General features: G+C 38.8%; 1 protein-coding gene across 9 annotated transcripts in view; it reads left to right on the top strand.

The window, feature by feature from the left end:
- The window catches only part of Inpp4b (inositol polyphosphate-4-phosphatase type II B), a 726,443-nt gene that overhangs the window by 686,508 nt on the left and 16,611 nt on the right, over positions 1-23,324 (top strand). The window lies entirely within an intron of this gene.

Below are 23,324 nucleotides of genomic sequence, written 5' to 3'. Positions count from 1 at the left end.
TAAAAAAATTAGAATACATACCTCACTAGAAGACCAAACACTTCATGATTTCTTTGTATTTCCACATTTTCAATTGGAAGCATTCCCTCCACTCATTTGGGGCAATAAAAAGAAATACAGCTATGCACGCATTCAGTAATGTGCATGGAAGGAAAACACACTCGGTTATTTTTTCATCTTGAGGTGAATGGCTCTGTATAGCTAAGGCACCCTTAAAGAGTACATTTTCTTGACATGTTTGAGTATTTACAAAATAGCAGTAAGTCAATAGACAAACAAAATCTCTCCAGACTGTGACTTGTCTACCCATGTTGGTATGGTCTTCGCATTGGTGACATTCCCCATCAGAAAGGCAGTTACTCTGATACTTTAGAGATTTGATATTACAACTCTGCCAGCATTTAAAATACTATGCCCCAAGTTATATCTTGATTAATTTCCACAGTAATTAAATCAGAACTTGAAGGAAGCCATAATTGGAAGAAAAGGCGTCTCATTCAAGATGTCTATGAACAAGGACACGTGTTAATATAAAGGTGACAAAGGTCAGCTTAGAAGAGGTTCTGGGCCCCCCTGAGAGCTGCTTCCTGCTCCTTCCTGTCTGTCTTTCCATTGACTGTGCTTTCTTTGCGGTTCTGAGTCTCCTGGTGGAGACACAGATGCATGCCTGCCTGCATTGATGCAATGCCTGTGTTTTTCACTAACAAGAGGCTTCTGTTTACATCTTTTCATGTCTCCTGTTATCTTCATTGTTCAGCAGAGTTCTGTCATCAGTTTTGATAACCATTTGAGGATGAGTTAGAAGCCTGGCATGAATGTCTCAGCCATATAAAATATGCTTTATTGCCATAAATGTCTTTCAAAAATGATCTTTCAGTACTAATGGGGAAAATGCTGAATGTGAAGATGGAATCTAATTGCTAAACAGGAATGCAGATGTCACTATGGATGCCCAGCTAGTGGAGGAGCACAGTAAATAGGCCAGGGCCACCACAGGACTGACAGGACTTAGCTATCAGGTGTCTGGAGGGTGAAACTGTTATCTATTTGTTTAAGATTGGAAGAAAGGACCTCTAAATTAGAAAGAAAATTCTTCAAACAGGTAAACAAAAGGCATGTGTTCTTATACATGCTGAAGCATAAGAATAAATATTTTTTGTATTACACAGGTTTGCACATAATTGGCATTGTATATGAAACTTATTTGTTTATGACGTGACATTTATGGGACTTTGTGATTTAGAATTATTTTATTCTTCTTTTTAAAAATTAAGCTGGGATTTAACCTAAAACCAATTATATTTTTTAAATTTCATGTCTCTATTACCCTGGTAATATTTTCCTGTTAAATTTCTTTTATGCTAACCTTCAAACCAGTCAAATTTATCTCTTAGTTTGTGTATATAAAGTGATTATTTTAGAGTGTGAGGGTTTCTTTGGAAATGAGTGTAGGTGTGCACATATTTCAAAAACATAAGGCATGTTGATTGAAAAAACAATGTGTCTGCCTGGGTTTTCATCTTCGGGCATTCGGCTTTGTAAGACAAGCTCATAGGAATATGTACTCTATCAGTCCAGCATGGAGATCAGAGGACAGCACGAGAGGTCAGAGGTCAGAGAACAGGAAGTCAGAGGACAGCAGGGAAGGTCAGAGGACAGCAGGAGAGGTCAGAGGTCAGCAGGAGAGGTCAAAGGTCAGCAGGAGAGGTCAGAGGACTGGAGGTCAGAGGACAGGGCTTGGAACCAGTTGGACTAACTTAGAATTCAAGTTTCCTCACATACTACCCAGGAACAAGTTAATCTCACTGCTTCTTTGTGCCTCAGGGAAGTTAGTCAATCTCTTGGTACTTCAATGTCCTCATCTGTAAAAGGGTCACATAATAATAATCACTTCTTGGGAGTGTCATGAATGAAAGGAATTGATAAATGCAAACTAATGAGACTGTTTGACAGTGTAAGTTACATTTATTAAATAAAAACTAGACATCAAAGCGTATAATGTTGGTATTATATCTTTGGAGTTTAAATAAACTTAACTAAGTATAGCCTTTGTAGTTTTATGTTTGTGAAATGTTGGAATTTAGGTTTAACTCCAGTACCACATATTAAATTGTTGTTGTTAGTTTTTTACTCTTTTGGCTCTTTGCTCTTTGGCGGGGGGGGGGGGGGGGGGGTGTCATCCAGCTTCCACGTAAATCACTTACAAAGGCTTATTCTTAATTATAAATGCCTGGCCTTAGCTTGGCTTATTTCTAGCCAGCTTTCCTTAACTTAAATTATCCAATTGCTGGGTGGTGGTGGAACACGTCTTTAATCCCCACACTTGGGAGGCAGAGGCAGGCAGATCTCTGTGAGTTCGAGGCCAGCCTGGGCTACCAAGTGAGTTCCAGGAAAGGCGCAAAGCTACACAGAGAAACCCTGTCTCAAACACCTGCACTCAGGCCCATGGTCCTAATCATCCTCTATACGGACCTGCTGGGTAATGCCACAAAGAACCCAAGAAGGGCTCCCACAGGACATACAAATCATCCCACAGCATTCCTGAAATCAAACTCCGATCTTAGGCTTAGCAGGAGTGCCTTTATCCCCTGAGCTGCCCCGTGTTTTAAATTTTACTGTTTGTTTTTACTTATTGTGCTTGTAATTTTAATTTATCAGCAGTTGCATTTTATTTTTCTTTGAATCATTCCAACCACTCTTCAGGCTTTTTCAAAAGTTTGTTAAAGCTATTGCAGGTTATTCTCTTGTGATGCTTGTATTGGCAGTGACCTGCAGCTCCCAGTCAGTCACACAACTACATGGGGGACTGATGTAATGCCATGTGGTGCTGTGGCACTAAGATATGATGCAATACTTGTACAGCATTGTCAGCTCATAGCAGGATTCCTGGGACTTGATTCTGTCACAAGCTGGGGACAATCTGAGTTACTTTCAGTGGTGTGCTCATGACATGGTGATGTGTTTGATAGACATGGTGGATTTCAGACCCTCTCTTCATATGGGAAAGGTAGCAAGAAATCTGGGTGCCTCCTCTTCAGTCACAGTCTCTTTGTAGTGACTGTGTTTTACAGGGCAATGATTAGCAACAATCATCCCCCACTCTATCAGAAGATCCATAGATCAGATAAACAAAAAGGCAGGAGTCCCAGAAGGCTGGCCACTGAGATGGAGTCAAGAATGAGAATCACTCCAAGTCTGCCTCATTTAAACCAGTTCTAAGGAATTCACTTATTTAACAGCCAGTTTCTATCATGTTCTTGAGTTATGAGGTGCCTTGTCTAGTCAAGATCTTCTTTATCAAAATTCAGTTTCACAAAATGGTGGATGCATACTTGGCTAGTTGTTTCTTGATTCTGGAATTTGAGGATTTTTTTTAGGAAGAGAGTATAGGAATGAGGCCTCTGTTTTCAATTCTAGAATATCCATTGAGAGCTAAAAGCTACCTTATCTTGGTTCATTTTTTCCAGAAATCTAAACTCACATTTGATTAATAGATATACAGGTCCAGTCTTTAAAAGCTCAATAAATTTGACTGGATTTAAAGTTCTGTTTTAACATAATATATTGGGAAGTTCAATGGCCACTACAGAGTAAATGACAACAAAATGCCATGGGATAATTATTTGTCTAAGTAAGAACCAAGAGGTTATACGTGTGGATAGTATGAATCACAAAGACCACATATTCTCAGTTGTCTCCCTCTGTCATTCCACCAGGGCCCTTGAAATGAAAATACTTGATGAGTCATTAAAGAGACAGACGAGAGAGAGAGAGAGAGAGAGAGAGAAGAGAGAGAGAGAGAGAGAGAGAGAGAAAGAGAGAGAGAGAGAATATGTGAGTGTGTGTTGTGCATGCTGTTGTGCTCCAATGCATGCAGGTACACAGGCCTACATGTCCAGGTGCATGTAGAAGCCAGAGTCTGATGTCAGTTGTGTTCTCCAGTTGATTCCCCCACCTCTTCCTTTGAGAGAGGGGCTGAACCTGAAGCCAACTGACTAGCTGGACTGGATGGTCAGGACACACCAGGGGTTCACCCATCTCAGTCCCCTGACCCACTAGTGCTCAGGTTATTTGTGCACACCTCCATGCCTGGCTTGTATGTAACTGATGGAGTTACAACTTGGGTCCTCAGGGTTCTCTCACAGGCTGGCACTGGTCCGGTTGAGCCATCTCTCTTGCTCCTAGATTTTTATTATCAAGTGGAAGGCCTCATTCCCAACATATTGTACCTGGCCTTAAACATGGGGGATATGATTTGCAAAATGCTCTGCTCTGTGAAGTAAGTGTCCCCTGCAGCAGGGAAGTCTACAACATGGTATTTAGGATGCTTCTGTGTAAGAAGACGGCCGAAAAAGGGTAGTTCATTTGTTATCAAATAGGTACAGGCTGTCTCTGTTTTGTTCATGTCAGTTATTTTTCTTCGATTTCATTGGTCAGATTAGTTTTATGAGTCGCTAGAGTCTGTTTCAGAATTAAGGAGATTTGTGAGCACTGAAGCCACAAGTAACTGAAGCTGGCAGATGATTACAGACTGTCTTAAAGGCTATGTCAGCAGAGAACACAGTAGGCAGAGATACATTTTCTGTTAGTGCTGTTGTCTTTCTCAAGAACTTCAGTGATATGTTTCTGTATTATCTCTGTCCAGATCTGTGACCAGTAATAGGAATGACCTCAGAGGGATTCGTCAGTGATGTGTAGGAATGTTTATTTGGGGTCATGCTTTCAGAAGCTCCAGTCCACCATCACTTGCCCCCTTGCTTTGGTCCTGCTGAGGTAATGCATCATGACTAGAGTGTGTGGTGGAGGAGGATGCTCAATGAAAAGTGACACAGAAGAAATGAGAGGACTAGAAAGGAGCCAAACTCATTATTGCTTTCAAAGACAGACCCAGAATAATCTAACCTACTTCTAACCGCGGTCCCACCTCCTCGTGCCACCATAGATTGACAACATACCTTCCAAAAAAAAGTGTGGGGACCATTTCAGATAAGTTAATGAATCCCATTCTGGCCAATGAAGACTCCTATTTACCTCATAATGCAAACATATTTACATCCTCTCCAGGAGTCTCCAAGGACTAGGTCCAGGTTCTCTTTCATGATGTTTTGTTATGGAGAGTTTGTGGATAATTACAGGGTAGATTGAGCCAACCGCGTATTAACCTCTGGTCTTTGGGGTTCTGTCAGGCTCCAGAGGGTGGAGTGGCAGGGGCTGTTGCGGATGTATTTTTTAAACTTCAGTCACTTTTTAAAACAGGGAAGTGTAGTGAGATAGGACAAGAGGCTCTCTTGGGTTTAGATAGAGAAATACAGGATGTTTTGATGGGAGTTTGTGGAATGCTCGGGCATTTTTATAAGCCTGTGGGGTGAGAGGAGCAGACTGTATTTCAGACAAGGAAAAGGAAGTCCCAGCAGAGATACAAACGGAATTGCAGCAGCTTAGGAAGATAACGGATGGTTCTGCACTTGGGAAATGAGGTATGGCAGAAACAGGTCATAGAAAGCAGTATTCACTAAAGAAGCAAAGATGCAGGCAGCTTTGGACTGAAGGATCTTTAGTAAAGCACTTACGGCCACCCTAGGAAGTCTGTGCATGTCCAAGAAGGCTGAGACAGGAGAATGAAGGAAGTGATTCCCAGATGCTGCCAGTCACCTAACCTAGTGATGCTTTCTTGTTTGTTGATTTGTTTGTTTTTCAAGGCAGGTTCTCTTACCCCAGGATGGCCTGGAACCCATTGGATTCAAGGATAACTTTAAAACTCTGATCCTCCTGCCTCTACTTCCCACCATATCTTGTGTTTGTAGTACTGGGGACCAATGCAGAGCTTCCTACGTAGCCTACAAGTGCTCTACCAACTGAGTCCCAACCTTAGCATTTCTTAATGAGCTCTTTCTCTATAAGCAGTCCTTGAAGCCTTTGCTGGATGATGATTTCATGAATATACGTACTTAGTGTAATATATTCCTACTACCCTTTTCACAAATAGAAATCAATACAAGATGATGCAAATGATGTATTATCTTGTACCACCTGAAATTCTTGCCTTCCATCAGAATGCCTTCAGTCATCATAAAAGAGTTTCAATCCTTCTAACTTGAATTCTATCTAAGCTATTCCATTTCCAGTCCAATGGAACACACTGAGTGTCTTCACAAGCCAAAAGACTGCAAGCTTTTCTCCAGAATGGGAGATCCCAGATGCTGCCGACGTTCAGATGTCTAGTTTAATACATTTGTGCCCGCAGGATCATGGCCAAAAGCCCCATGTAATTACGTACAATTACACTGTATTCTATGCCACTGAGTGAGCACCCCTGAATCCACATGAGCAAGGGTGACATCATTATAGGGAATCAAGAATATAATTTATAAAGCATATCATTTGCAAAATTGGTAGTTTGTTAGCTGTAACAAATCACATGACATTTCTAGAGCATTGCAGCATTGTTTCTTGGGGAATCACTGTTCAAAATTACTTAGACTCTCTAAGTGAAGCTAGCCCTACAGAGAACAGTGTGCCTCAATATGGTTCATAAAATAATCATAGAACAGTGAGGAGAAAAATGCTGTCCGGAGTTAAATTACCTAGTTCTCTCGTCTCTTAACAAGGAGAGTCAAATTCTAAAAGATCTTAGACATTTGTCTGTAAAAATGGACACACACACACACACACACACACACACACACACACACACACACAATGGGACTGGAAAGCATATCATAAAGTTGAACTGTTTAATGTGGTACCTTCACAGCTACCCCATGTCAGCATCCAGGATCATTATGAACATGTAGTAAATTTAACATCCCAAAGCACTTAACACAGTACTAGTTACACAGTGTGCCTCAGTCAGCATTAAAGGGTGCTGTGGCTGACACTCTCACTGTGTACTAATGGTCTCCATTTGCTTTTTTTCCCTGTAAGCTGCTGCTTAGTCAGGATGGATACCCATAGGAGTGTCTCTACTAAAGCTGTAGGTAATGTGATGTCCTCAGACTATACTGAGAAAATGAAAAGAACCGGCTCTTAAGTGATTTACTTATTTAGAACATTCTTTTTTCTAAAAACAAGCATCTATTTATTTGTGTATTGGGGTGTGTGTGTGTGTGTGTGTGTGTGTGTGTGTGTGTACATGTATTGGATTCTTTCTTGGATGAACTAGTCAAAAGCTCAGAACTAGTTTTGTGAAGCATCCATATCAAATCTGTAGCATCTTTAGGGGCTTTTTGTTTTCATTTTGAATGCAGTCACCTCATTCATTTACCATTTGCTTCTAACTTTTTCATTCTTATAACTTGCTAAATTTGTTATACTCATTTAAATTGTTCTAATTAAAAAAAGACAGAGTGCAAGTACTTAAGCAACAATAAAGAAGTGGCATGCATTTTCCGTCAACATTAAGTATTACTAATGCAGTTTTTCTAAACTTCAAGCAAATTTAGTCTCTTACATTTACATATATGTGTTTTCAAAATTGTGTATCTACTAAACTATTTGAGAAATAAAACCTCTATGCTTTTACATGCATGGGAGTTTGCCAATCACCTTGATGGCTCCTTTGTCCTTGAATGTGGAAAGGCGATCTATACCATCTTTTGTTCACTTTTTATTTCTTAACTTTACAACATAAACTGTTGTAATTCTTATAACATGAGATTTTATTTGATTTTGTGAATATTTTTTCCCTTAAAGAGACCAGAACAAGAGATAGAGGCCTGCGAGAGCTTCCAAGAGATATTAGTTGTGACAGAGTAGGAGAAGAAATTACTCTCCCTCTGTAGAAGTGAGCTGGGTTTTAGCAGCTGCAGTTGACATATACAGCTTCATGGAAAATCCACAGCATTTCCAGTGACTCTAAAGAAGAGAAATTATCTTATAAGATACAAAATCCATATGACACAGAGAGCAATGGTATATTTTATTGAGCATTTCATGATAAAGTTAAATGACCCCTGGCCAACTATAGACGAGTGCTTCTCAACCACAGAACATTTGTTGTTGGGTGGCTTTCCAGAGCCCAAGTTCCAACTGTGTTTAATAGGTTGGTGTTTTGCTTTCAATGGTTTGGGTAAATTCATACAAACTTAACAAGTATATTAATAACTTGAAGTTTGGTGATAAATTGTGCAGTTCCCGAACAGAGAATTGAACCTATTTTTTATAAGCTTAATAATGAATGCAAGTGAGATATGCTAGAAATGGAAATGATCCAGGTCCATGTAACTTTGTATTGCAATATCTTGGTAGTGAATTTGAGTTTTGAAAGCTGCATCCATGATCTACAGGCATTATGTCTAATTAGAACTCAGCTCTAAACCATAGCTCTTTTGTGGAGAAGGAGTTAATAGATCTATTTTTAGAAAATGGTACAGTGTGGTATTCATATAATCCACTGTAACCTGCTCTAATACAGAGCTTCAGGTTCCTTCTTTCATAAATTAAAATTTCATGCTGCAGAGGTTATGGTTTCAAATCATAATGGAAAAAGGACGGTGTATTCTTTTTCTATACAGGGCAAAGTAAAGGAATGTCATGACTCTCTGCAGTCTGCCCTATATAGCTTGTGATAAATGTGAGCATGGTTATTTTGCTGCCTTTAGCTATAGCCCTTGAATAGCAAAAAATGGGGTTACATTAATAATCTTGTAATGGTGCTGAGATGAAAGTGAAGAATATTCTATTTTAGGAGCCTTAATAATTTTGGGATGTTAACACAAAAATACTTGGCAAAAGTGTATCTTTCTTCTTTCAAATCTGACCTCAGTTTGAAAGGTAGTAGTTCCCTTTTGGACATCCTTACCTCAGTTAGATGTTTAGCAAGAAAGGAAAGAGCGATACATGGAGCAGTTTGGAGAAAAAAAAAAGGGCAATGGTGGAATATGTTAATCTCAAAGATAAGTTACAATGTCTTAACACATTTCCAAATGCCGATGAATTCTGATCATTTCTTTCAAGTTTGGAAAATATTTACAAAAAAAATGTATTGAACTGATTGAAAACAATGAAAAAGAATAAAACTAAAAGGATCTCAGACTCAGAATCATGCATGCAGCTCATAAAGGAGACCCAGAACAAGTGTTCCCCTTTGTTTGGTTTTGACACCACAGAACTATCTGTGGATTCTTTCTTCCTCTTAAGGCTGAGATGCCATGGCCCACATGGATGGTGTGTGGCTCCCACACAGCTGACTGCCTTCCCCCGTAAGCTAGCTCTTCACCTGTGCTCCTCTCCCAGAGTCTAAAGGAGAAGGTTCCATACATAGTAAGGTAGATGGCATGCCACAGGTGCAGGTTTCTCCCTGTAGACACTGCTCAGCATTTGATAGCTTTGTTATACTCCCGAAGAAACATAGATAATAAAACAATGCATCTTCTCAGACACAAAATAACACTTTTGCCTTATGTACATGTGGCTAAGATTCAGTATATCAAAAGAACACAAAAATCCTACTCAATAACTTCAATAGAGGTAAGTGTCTTTTCCATTTTTTCATCATACACATGTAAAGTCTATTAATACTTTTCTCTATTAAATCAGTATTGAGAAGCAAAATAGATATCATTTCTCCCAAACTTCACAATATTTTAGAGAACAATTACCTCATCATATTTTTAGTCTGTGCATCATTCTTTGCATTAACCCTTTGGGATTTTTCCATCGAGGATTCTGTGTTGAATGTAAGTGAATGTCTCACTCAAGTTACTGTGGGATTTGATGGTGTGTGTTTGATGAGGGCAGACCTGTTCTCTGATGAGTGACAGGGGTGTTCTCATGCATCTGAACTGTTTCCACTCTATGAAGGGATGCTTCTCTGAGCAGAAGTGAGAATTTATATGTAATTAAGGTTAGATCTATGTGTCTGAGCAAATAACAAAGTTGCCTACCTTGGAAACATTGAAAAATTTATAATCCAAATAGAATAATTGAAATTGAAAAATGAATTGGAATAAGCTTTTTAAATGTCACTCTTTGACTTGATCTGGAGACCAAAGCTATAGATTTAAGCAATATATAAAATATAATTAGTTCACATAAATAATAATCTATACTAAACTATATAAGCACAAAATTATTTGAATGTTCCTTTTGCGTAGACCTACCTTGATTGTGTTTGTAAATTTATTCACATCGCCCAGTCATTGTGACTGTACTTAGAGATTGATTTGTTCTTTTAAGACCCTTAGACCCTTCTAGTAACTAAATTTAATACCAACTTTTCAATTTCCCTGTGTTCATGGATCTTATTAAAGTGAGCTAAAGTTGAGAAAAGCACTGTAAATAGATGTGTTAACTTTCCTTGACTGCCTTATTCTTTGTTTCCATGAGTTAGTGAACCACTATGTATTGATTACTCGTCTGTCATCCATCAGCTTCAAATGCCTTCTCTTCTGATGTGCTTGTAGCCTTCCATGTTAATGTTATTTTATTATGAAAGGATTTGGGAGAGACCTTGGTTATTACCTAGTGACCCTGCCAACCAAGGCAAGGGTTTTTCATATGACATCCTTGACATGTTGTCAGCTGACCTTTCCCTGAGTACATCTCATCACCAGGGGTCATTACTTCATGCAACAATCCTTCCCATAGGTGGACAGCTATGTGCCTAATAAAGCTTCAGAAAAGCTGAAATCTGTCACTTCATCTCCTGCTGGGGACGCACTCTCCATCTAGACCAACAGATCTTAAGTCACTGCCTCCTCCTGTATCCACTTTTCAAATGTTTGAAAGTGCTTTCCTGGTTGCAGGAAATTGTTATAAATCCTTCATGATGGAAAAGCATGTGCCACTCTCCTTCAATGTCGTTTCTGCCTTCTCTCAATACATTTTCTATTTTAATTCTTTACCACTATTTACAAGCAAAAATCAGATGGCCTGTTTTGGATATGAATGACACAAAGTAACATGAGTCAAAGGGCTAGCTTCATCCTGCTGCCTCACTCCTCTTGATGCCCCTCCTCTCCCTCCCATCGCCTTCCTTCCCGCCTTCCTACCTTCTGTACATACCAGGTCCTCCAAAGGTGTCAGTTCCTAGAATCTTATTCTAACCCCATGGATTAGGTCTTGAAATAAGATTGAAGAATATGGTTGTACAGTTGCTCATGTTTTTATGACTATGAGGTACTGGAGAGAGGCCTTCTTTCTTCTAATCCATGCTTCTAAGAGCTGAAGGTGGCCAGCTTGTATTTGTCTTTATTCCTGGATCCATGTGCTGTATAACATTTTTAAAAGTGCTCTGCCTCATTGGATAATTAAGTAGAAAGATGTTTCCAGTGCCTTGTGTATCCTCTGCAGCAGGGTTTCTGGCTATCTTTACTTCATATTTCACAATGACATACAAGTAGATACACTTTTACTATTGCATTATCACTAAGATAAAAACAGTGAAGTAAATGGGGATTATGTGCTTCCTGTGTTTTAAGAAGTGGGATGGAGTTTATGATAGGACATACTTGATTTTTCTGTATGGTTATGTATTATGTGGTGTTGTGTGTGTGTGTGTGTGTGTGTGTGTGTGTGTGTGTGTGTCAATGTGCATGTACTTGCTTGTAGGGGCCAGAGGACAACTTGTGGTGTTGTTCCTCAGGTGCGAGCCACATTTATTAATTTGTTTGATTGTTTTTATTTATTTTTTCATTCATTCATTCATTTATAGGCAGTGTTTCTCACTGGCCTGAAATTCTCCAAGTGGGCAGGGCTTTCTAGCTGGCAAACAGCAGGAATCCATGTGTCTCTGCCTCCTGATGCTGGACTTAAAAGTGCCTACTGTCAAGAATAGCTTTTGTGTGTATGTTTTAGGAATCCAGGAAAGTACTAGCTGGCTAAGCTGCCTTCCCAGTTCTCAGAGAACATGGCTCTCTCCAGTGATGCCCAATTAATCAGTAATCAGGGCTCAGCAAACAGCATTTGTATAAATAAGCAAGTACTCTAAATTATCATTTAACAGGTAAATCCAGAGTAGTGATGCCTTTGGGTACTGAGTTACCTACATTGTGAAATCATGAAAGCATAGACTAAAAACCAGTGGAGTGTACACCACAGGAAGCCACTCTGTGACTAGTTTGCAGTTGACTCTGGGATTAAACTGGACCATGAGTTCTTGACCAAATTTGAAATTTTGGGAGATAGCTAATTTGCAGCTTGGTTCTTGGTCCCTTCAATTCCCCATTGAACACAAGCAGCACAACTAAGCCAAGTGGAATAGAGTGTCCCTTGATGAAGTTGCAGTGGCCATGCCCTTGATTTTGATGAAGTAAGGTACAAGTCACAGCACTGAGCCATGATAACTTTGCTGGGGTACAGCCTGTCTACATCTATAATCTGCCAACCACCAGAAAGAGCAAATCTACCACAGGAATTTTATTCTCTTCTCCACTCTGCTTCTTTGTGTAATGTGCAGACAACACAGGGTAGACTTGGTTGTGTGTTAAAGCTGGAAAACATATTCCATTTTATACTGGGTCATCAGACCATGGTGGTGGAAGACAGCCACCACAGGATGTAGCTAAAGCAAAGAGAGCAATGTCTGAGGGTGCTGTACATTGTCTAACAAACATCATGCCACATTCTGGAATCATCTAAAACATGTACTAGGTTCTTTCTTTTCAAAAAGCTCCAAACCTGTTTGGAGAGAATCAGATATGAATAACCAGTGACAGAGATATTCCTCCATGGCCATGTGTACAGGATCCTTCTGCAAAGATCAGAGAATAGTTAAGTCAGTGAGAAAGGGGAGAATGTATAGGACATGTTGGGGGCTATGAGGAAAAGGTACCTCTCAGCTGGCATCGTTGCCAGTTAGGGGGTATATTTTCTACCCATAGCAATCTACAAAGATTTCTGTTTTTGAAAACCTCTTTCTAGGCCTAGGGAATGTGGTTTTCTTGGTAAAATATTTACCTTCCAAGCATGAGGATCTGTGTTTGATCTTCAGAAGCCATTTATGAAAAGCCAGGCATGGTGGCCTGCCTTTGTAATCACAACATTGTAAAATCAGAGATAGGTAAATAACCCAGGGCTGACTTGCCAGCTAACCAAGCCTAGTGGTAAGGTCTAGGCCAGTAAGAAAATATACCTTAAAAATGAGTGAGTAAATAGATACATAAATGTATCTGTCGTGACTGGAGTCCCTGTAGACATGTGTCCTGCGATCACTCAGATGCAGGCAGATGCAATGTTCCAGAGGTCATGTTTTCTCTCCTAAAAACACAAGGAACAGTTCACCAAGATATAACAGGTCAAAGGAAAATTAGAAGAATTCCAAGCAGGTTGAACTTCTATTTGGGCAGCAATGTAGTTATCATTCAAATCTATTTTGTCTCAATTTTGAGAATTCAAATGAACTAAAACTGACCTATTAGCTAAAGTAATTTGATTTTTCTTGATACTACTTTTGGGTTCTGTTTCGATGTTTTCGTTTCACAAAATACATAGACAGCAGATGATGCCTTCTTGGGAGTGGCAAGCACTTGGCGGTCATACCTTCGGGTGTGTACAGATTATTTTAAAAAGAAAGTTCACACCCTCAGAGTTATAATTTGTGAACATATGGCAGGAGTGACCATATATACAGTCTAAACTTTCGTATTACTGTAAAAGAAACAGAATGGGCGGGCATGAGGAGTTTTAAGTATAACTGGTTTTGGTCTTTGGACTTTAGAAAGGAGAGCATTTGGATCAGGTCCAGAAAGAAATACTATAAATGAGTAAAGGACCAAGGAGAAACATTTTGGTAAGTTTTGTGTGTATAAAAAGCTAATGGGCAATGTGCAGGTTATTTTTGGTGTATACAAGGAATGGTGAAATGAATTTGATGTATCCATTTGAGGTTTGCTCTCGATTTTTCCTTCTTTTTTTTTTTTTTTTTTTTTTGGTTTTTTGAGACAGGGTTTCTGGAACTCACTTGGTAGCCCAGGCTGGCCTCGAACTCATAGAGATCCACCTGGCTCTGCCTCCCGAGTGCTGGGATTAAAGGCGTGCGCCACCACCGCCCGGCTGATTTTTTCCTTCTTCCTCATGTTCTTTGAGGCTGGAGTTTAAAGCATGTGCCCCGGGGATGTTCAGCAGTATTGAAAGTATAGTCTTGCCTGGACCACATTGAGGCACACATTCTTATCTTAAAATACAATATTTTTGTCATTTTTGCACTTCATATAAATGTGCTGCACTTTCTTATTGTTGACTCATGACATGACAAAGTCATCATAAATCCTTGAATTATTAAATCACTCATTTTGATGATGCTTGTCATTCTTGAATGTGGGCATACTGACATCATAGATAGCATAATGCAATTTTAGAAAATAAGTTACCTTCTCATAATGGTCCTCATCTCAGTCATGAATATGTTTGACACATGGAAAGTGAGGACTTTGAACATTTTTGGAATTCCCAAGCATCTTCGTTAGGGTTTATGATTGCTATGAGGAGGGACTATGACCATGGCAACTCTTTTTTTTTTTTTTTGGTTTTTCGAGACAGGGTTTCTCTGCGTAGTTTTGCGCCTTTCCTGGAGCTCACTTGGTAGCCCAGGCTGGCCTCGAACTCACAGAGATCCACCTGCCTCTGCCTCCCAAGTTCTGGGATTAAAGGCGTGCACCACCACCGCCCGGCAACCATGGCAACTCTTATAAAGAAAACAGTTAATTGAGGGGCCTTGCTCACAGTTTCAGAGATCCAGTCCATTATCATCACCATGACAAGGAACATGGCAGCAAGCAGGCAGATGTGGTGCTAGAGCCGAGAGTGCTACACTGAGTGAAGCTTGAGAAAAGAGACCTCAAAGCCCACCCCCATAGTGACACACTTCCTCCAACAAGGCCACACCTCCTAATAGTGCCACTCCCTTTGGGGGCCATTTTCTTTCAAACCACCATACCAAGCAGCCAAGATTTGAGAGAACTGCAAAAGGTAGGCTCTATTTGGTTGGACTTCTTAGCTTACTCCTGTTAATACTGTTCATTCCTCTAAGGGTGAATGGAAGAGTCTTCCAACTAAACTGTGCATCCCATCTTCATCATGGACATGATAGGATTGGGTTACTAACCCTTTGTGAAGTTATATTTCCAACTTAGCACTCGATGTTTTTCTTTTCCTGTAACATGTGTGATTTTATGCTTAGCTGTTTCTAGGAATTTGGTGTACCTTTTTACTGACCATAGTATTTCAACCATAGCTTCTTTATGAGGCCTGGAACTTAGGTCTTCATAATTTAAAAACAAAACAAAACAAAACAAAAAACTCTTGACTGACTTTCTTCATCTTCCTATCACCAACTTCCTTGGTCAGATTTCTGTTTCAAGTATCATCACATCATCTTACCATGTTGGCACTTTCTGTTTCCTGAACTGTGAGGTCTAGTTTGCTATGAAGATGTTAGCAGTGAGTTGACTTGTGTCCTTTTTTCCCTGGTTGTATAAAAATACCGAGAAGGCAAGGAGTCTTTTTTCTAGTTTTGGTAATCCGTGGCCCTTTAGTGTTGAAGGTTCACTGAGTGTTGGACTGACAGAATTAGAGGCTGGCAACCCCAGAGACTTGTCACCCTACCATTAGAAACTGGAGATCTTCAGAGCTAGCTGCTGATATTGCAGGGTTATTGTCCTAAGATTTGATTATCAGGAACCCAGGAACTCTGGAATCTCATTTTCAGCAGTTAGTGAAAAACACCATTCATAGCAGCTCAGAGTACAGTTCCAAAGCCTTAACTGTCAGAACCCTGGTCCTTTGGTGCTTAGCAGCTACCCTGAACTCCTCCAAGGAGCAATGTCTTCAACTTTGGCTTTTGACAATTATGCTGGCTACTGGCTAGTTTTATGTCAACTTGACACAAGCTAGTGTCATCTGGGAAGAGGGAACCTCATTTGAGAAAATGTCCTCACCAGATTGGCCTGTGGTACATTTTCTTCATTGATGATTGGTATGAGTGGGTGCAGCTCACTGTGAGTTAGTAGTTCTGGGTGCTAGAACATAGTTGACTAAGTAAGCCATGAGGAGCAAGCCAGTAAGCAGTGTTCCTCCATGGCCTCTGTGTCAGTTCCTGCCTGCAGAACCTTGCCTTGAGTTTCTGCCCTGACTTTCTTCCATAATGAATTGTAACATGGAAATATAGTGAACTAAAACCCTTTCCTCCCCAAGTTGCTTTTGGCCATGGTGTTTTATCACAGCAATACAAACTCTAAGACAACAACCTTCTTCTTTGTTCCATGGCCCTACCTTATCCCAGCTGTCTCTGCTCCCATTGCCTTTTTCCCCAGTCATTCTCTTAGCTGCCTTCCACAGCCTACTACCCTCCCCGACCCTGCTACTGATGTTTCTGATTGACACTGCGTCTGCCTTCTCTGTATGTTATAAGCTTAGGTCATAGAGTGATATCTATGATACGACTCACAAGTGGGTGTGCAAAGATCATCTGAGAAAAGCCCGTTTTATTGTGTTTAATGCAGAGTTAGGAACAGCACAGAAGGGGCTGTCAGCTGATTCCAAAAGTGAGTTGAACAATCTGGTAAAGGTGGATTTGGCCAGAATATGGCATAAAAATCCGACTTTAACTTCTAACTAATCACAGGACAACATCTAGCATTATAAAGACCAATCACAGCAGAAGATAGGCACAGCCCATCCATCTGTCCATCATAAAAGTGTCTATGAATCACTACTGAACTGTTCTTTTGGACTCAACTGAAGGCACTGTTAGAAAGTGTTAGCCAGAACCAGGACTCTCTAGAGGAGCTGAAAACAGGGTTATGTAAAGTTCATCTGGACTTGATTGGGGTGTTGTGAAGGTTTTGGAGCCAGTGCCAGTGATACTGTCATGAAGCTTTCTGAAACAGAAGCCATATCTTCAACGTCTGTGATTAGAATATTCCTTACAGCTGGAATATAATCCCCTTCAATCGCTCCCAGCTCAAATCTGTCAGGCATGCCTGAATGGAGGATGTGTTGAATAGCTCACTTTTAACAACTTCATTTATTCACAGAAAAAAATGAAAGGGTCCTTACAGAAAAAGATTTAATGAAAGTTTAGTCTAAAATTAACATTCTTAATAAAATTCAAATTTATTTAATATAGAAGTGTTCGGAATTAAAATTTCACTTAAAAAATAAATCATATGAACTCACAAAATTCTGGTTGCTTGAGTCTTCCTTTCTCAATTATTGAAAGATTATTTTCACATTCTGTAGAACAAAACTTTCTGCAAACATTGTATAGAAGCTCATTGTAGAAAATAAATATGTATCTGTATAGCATTAAACAAGTGCTAGTTATGACCCTTGGGATTCAGAATGGCCACTTAATGATTTCTTTCTTTCTTCCTTCCTTCCTTCCTTCCTTCCTTCCTTCCTTCCTTCCTTCCTTCCTTCCTTCCTTTCTTTCTTTCTTTCTTTCTTTCTTTCTTTCTTTCTTTCTTTCTTTCTTTCGTTTTCCAAGACAGGGTTTCTCTGTGATGCCTGTCTTGGAGCTCACTCTGTAGACCAGGCTGGCCTCGAACTCACAGAGATCTGCATGGCTTTGCCTCCCACGTACTGGGATTAAAGACGTGCACCACCACCACCCAGCACACTTAATGATGTCTAATGCCTTAAGTGTGTGTAGCAAGCCCTGAGATTGAGTTAGATAATAGTGCAGTACAATTTTTAATTATTTTATAATAATTTAATGGTCATACCATTCTAGCTACAAAATATGTAACCCAATCAGTTAAATGATAGAGAATAATTTTTGTATTTGACAAAAAACTGCTTTTATTCATTAGCTAGAAGTTGATAGTTGTTTTAAGTTAACTTTCCATATAAACAGTCCAAAGCCCACCTGTGCCTTAACACCATGCATCCCATTATAAATGACAACAGTGAATTAGAACCTGAATTGCTATTTCAGTGCTTCTTAGAGTTGGTAACTGTTACTAATGTACTAATTGTTCTGTTATTTTAAGTGTTGGTTACTTATTTGTGTTTTTAATGATGAAACCAGTTTGAACCTGGTATGGTATAAAAATGGTATTTTTAGAAGTTAGTTTTGTGACTCACATCACTTGGAATTATAAATTCTCAGAGTAGGTAATGCAATAAATATTTTTAATTAATGAAACAATGTCAGAAATCTAGAGACTTCAAACTAATGACATATATACTTAATATTTGTGTATCTTCAACTGATTGCTATTTAAAGTAAGTGATATTAAAGCAACCACAGGTATTTGTGACTGTGGCCACACATAGGGAGAGGCTTTTATCTGTCACTCTTATAAAGAGTACATAATGAAAATTTACTGACCTTATGTACATTGTTATCTCTATCTCCAAAACTTACTGCCCAATGGTGTCATTATCTGTCAGTAGATGTGTTTAAACATAATTTGTGGAGCTTTCTATTCAGCTTCTTCAAATCATGTCCCCTACCATAGTAAGAGGTCTGAGAACATTAAAAGTAATGCTACATATTTCCAACTCAGTCAAGCAGGCACCATGGCTGACTTGATCCTCAAGGAAGAAAAGTATCTATGAGACTTTGCGGCATGATCTCATTTTTAGATCACTGTGAGTACATGTGCACTGTCCCAAGCTGTTACCAGCCCCAGGGACAATCACTCTCCCTATTACCATGATGCATCTTTCTCTAAACTATACAGTATGGATAACAAAACTCATTCCCGGGTCAGTTAAAGTTCAGTTTCCAGCTAGAAGCTGAAATGAGGCTGTGATGAACTTGGCTTTCCAGCAGTGGTTATCTCATGCACACACAGCAAAGCACTCAGACACAGCTGTTTCCAGCTCTTCAGAATCAGAAAAAAAGCAAGGGTTATGAATGCCATACTATCACACTTAGCATGGGGCAGCCAGCCAGGTTCAGATTGACTTTAGTTTCTTCATAGCAGAGGATACACAGCAGTATATACTGTCATTTACAAATAAATTACCTGAGAAGACTGGTATCAGAAGTTTCCAAATTAATATACTAAAAGTAACTAGTGTTATCCAAAGAAATTACATGAGGACAAAGGTTGACTGAAACTATAAAATATTTCTAAGAAACAGAGCTTGTTTTTCAGTCCCCTAAAAGTTCTTACTACTGAGACCGACACATGGTTCATGGGTTAAAAACCATACTGCTCTTGCAGAGGCCAGGGGTTCAGTCTCTAACACCCACACGGGACAATGCACATATAACTGTAACTCCAACTCCAAGGAATCTAACGCCCTCTTTTGGATTGTGAGGCCACTACACTCATGGGCACATGCATGTACACACTTGCATGCACAGATACACACAACACACACATAATTAAAAATAAAGACAAATATTGATTTTTTAAACAATCCTATCACCATTTAAACTCTTAGGAAGATACTTCCATTCTTTTTTATTATTGAGATGATGAAATATATTCTGTAGATGTGAATTTACCATGGCTCCTTATGATTTTAAGAGTTCAAAATTCAAGGTGGAATAACCAACCTTGGAGCAGGCTAAAGAATGGTTGCTAGAGCCCAAATGAAAGGGGAAATGCCATAGCAGTTAAGGCCTGCAGTTGGAATTTTAAAGTACCATTCAGATAGAAACTGGCAATCATTATATCATTGTCATTTACTCTTCTGGTTTTCTAGGTGAGGGTAATCCTCTCTTCAGTTTCTTGAGGATAATTGAAATAAATTCAGGTAAATTTTTAACTAGTATATGTTCTGAAAGGTTGAGCCATAACTTCACATGCAATTTTAACTCTTGTCTGTATGAAACTGTAGTGATCACCAATGGAACAAAGGACACAAGTCACTATGTACAGTTTTACCCACCCATATCCAAACAGTATTGACACCACAGCTAGTGTGAAGAGAATGCAGAATCCTGCTACTTACAGCAGAAGGTCACATTAAGCTGCCATTTGTTCTCATTCCAGCTTGGCAGCCCTCCCCAGGCTCCTCTCTTGACTGCCTTCTAGGAGCCAATGTTGTATTCATGGCTCAGATTTGTGTCTCAAAACACGTCTGATCCATCCACTGTCTCCTTCAGAGCAGTTGAGTGGCCTTTCACAGTGTCTGCTCTGGCCTTGCCTGTCCCTCCCAACCAAATCTCCAGGTTCTTGGGACCTCTGTCCCTTGCAGATGACCCTTTGTAAAAAGTGTCCACATTAAGCAAATTTAGACTTATTGTCCTTGTCATTATTTAATCAGAAAATGACCATTTAATAAGCATTCCCAAGATATTAGTTTAGTGTAAGTAATCTACAAAATATTTGGAGGATGTGTAGCTCTGTATATAAATACTTTTGATATCGGACCTGAGCACCCTCCAAATCAAATAACCACAGGAGGCATCCTGGAGGCATTTCCCCAAGGGAACCAAGGGACCACTCTATTTCTATTAGTGGTAATGTGAATTGAACAAAAATGTACATTAAATAATTATAAGGTAAATACATAACCAATACCACCAAAGTCCAGCAAGTTATATATTGTTAACTATACTTATACACTAAAATCATAGAAAAACCCAACCATAAAGAAATTTACTTCTGTGAACCCAGCTCTACACACCCATGAGATGCAATATAGAAATTCTGTCTAAGGCACCAGGCAATTTGAGCCTAAGTTTTAGCTAGTAGATGAAACAAATATGTTATATATTTTTAATGTATAAGGAATTAGTCAATTCATTCTCTACTGCAAAATATTCCATATTATTTTATAAATATGTGTCCTGTATCTGTATGGCACTAGCTTATATTTATCAACATGGGAGAACATGAGTTATACTTAAGTAATCAGTTAATACTTTCTGGATAAATTAATTCTCAATAAGTAATTCCTGGGGAATAAATAAACTAAGTTAGTAATAAAGATGCAACAATATTCTTCATTATAAATTATTATGCATGTTACTAATTTATTCTGCATCCAATCTCCAATTACCATTATCTAAATTAAAGAGATTAAATTCTCACAATTATTAAAGATATAAACATTTGAACAAAAACTGTAATACATATTAATGATTTATGATTGAAAAAATTACAGCTAAATATTTTCAGAACTCAATGATTACTTCAGGTACACAAAGTAAATAATAAGATTGATTGATTCAGTGTCTCTGTGAATAGTATTCTATTAGACATGGAAGAGGAAACATTAGCACTATGATCTATATCATGATAAAAGCAAGCAGTATTTTTGAGTAGGTCTTTTTTGGTTATTGATAAAAAGAGCCAGAATGTATGGCAGGGAGATTGCATAGGGAGACAGTTCGTACCTAGCATTCATGAAGTCTAGGTTCAATCCTGAGGACCAAATAAGAAGAAAAGCAAAACTAAACCTTTATAGTATCCCATCAAATTTGGAGTTGAAAAATTTAAAGAGAATTTAGAAAAAGCAATACAATATGAATTTTTCATAATTATAAATCTAAAGACTACAACAGTAATGGATAATAAATACTCTTACTGTGGCATCATTACTCGAATTTACCTGTTATGCTTTCCAAAATATTTTAATCAGTAATAGAAATATTTCATGGTAATTTCATTGTTTCTTAATAAATAAATATCAATATTTATAGCAATAGTCACAATAATTGCACTTCCTAATTCTCAGTGACTTCAAGTACTCCAGACACGCCATACTAATACGGGTATGTGTGTATATATGTATATATGTATACACACATACATAAAAGCTTCAGGCAGACAAGGTAAAGTGTAAGACTGATTTGTGTGTGTGTGTGTGTGTGTCAGAGAGAGAGAGAGAGAGACTCTTCACACTCATTATGTAGCTTCACATTAACTCATATGTAATGATACAATTATCTTCCCTATTTTCAATAACACTATATTAATGTAAAGCAAAATTATATATCCTGTCCAAACAATACAAATAACAAAGGGAAATCCAGATTCCATCCTAGAAGTGTCTTGTCCTCGGGGATGTAAGCATCATTTCATAGTAGAATTACTATGTGTTGTGTATACTGATTTTCATTAGGACAAAAAATATCCCAATATTTATAGAACTATAGAAATTTACAGGGTAATAATGCACATTTTCATTTTAATCTTTTATTGCCTTTTATTACTGCTTCTACAGGGCAAGTATTTTTAGGTAATGAAGGAGATAGATGAGTCTTCCGTTGAAATGACATTTATTAGAATGCAGCCATCCAAAGCACAAGGAACTAGAATTTTATCCTTCCATTTCTAAGTAAGAGTGTCCTGGGTCACTACTAAATTGTCTTTGCAATCTCATTTATACAAAGTTTTATCATCTACTTCCTGTCATCTGGCTTCCCACCAAATATTTGCTTTTATTTAGGAAAGGGAATGAAAAGAATGGAAGTACTTTACGTTCTATGATTCCAGAACTCGACAATTGTAAGCCATTTGATGAAATGACATGAAATCAGTTCCTAACATCCATGGGGCCTCCTAAATACTAAGCCAAAGCCCTTTAGATAATTAATTTGTGGTTTGGGGAAGTTATGTGTGGTTTCTGAAGTGTTTTCCATGTTTCTTGATACTTTGTCTTTTTAGAGTTCTTTGTAAATCACCATCCATTAATTTGCCTAGGAAATGGATTCCTGCTTGTTGATATAATCAGCTTTGTGGAAAGAAATGTATTAGTAAATATCTACCACACATAACATTCACCTTTAGTCAACGTCAAGTATTGGGCCAACTCTTAAATACCAATCATAGATTACATTGTTGGTTTGATTTCTTCTACCTCATTTTCAATCCCTCTTAAGAATTTTGCGTGCATGTATATACTTCTTGATGTAGTCTCAAATATTGTTGTAATCTTTTTTAAAATCATATCTCATATACTACATACATCCTGACCACAGTTTATTTATGTGGGGAGAGCCCTCAAGTCAGTCATGGTGCTTGTCACTGCAAAGAAGCCCTAGTGATGCCACTTTCCTACACTTGTTGCTCTTCTTGCGGCAGGTCTTTGAATTCTCGTTCTTGTGGTTTGTTACCGTGGCAGCCATCCTGCCAGACTCATCAGTATGTAGGGAAAGGAGTGTTATGTGCCCTGAGGTCTACTGAGGCAGAGACAGCTCAATCACACCTGTGACCTCTGCTCCTCCCAGTCCTTGGAGGCATTTCAGCACAAAAATGGGCCACTGGCCTCAATAGTGCATAAAACCTGTGGCATTAGGGACTTCTCTGTTAGGAATAGGCCATGGGCCCCACAGTGTGTAAATCCTAAGGACTAAGGGGCTGTGAGAGCACTCAGGAGCCCCCATGGTCTATAAAAGCCGAGGAGTTAGTGAATCCTCTGTTAAAGATAGGATGTGAGAGCAGAAATGTGTGTGGTAAAGCTACAGAGTCTCATTA

Source organism: Peromyscus leucopus, chromosome 5 (assembly GCF_004664715.2).
Source record: "Peromyscus leucopus breed LL Stock chromosome 5, UCI_PerLeu_2.1, whole genome shotgun sequence".
NCBI lineage: Eukaryota > Metazoa > Chordata > Mammalia > Rodentia > Cricetidae > Peromyscus > Peromyscus leucopus.
This window is presented reverse-complemented; position numbering and strand designations above follow the sequence as displayed.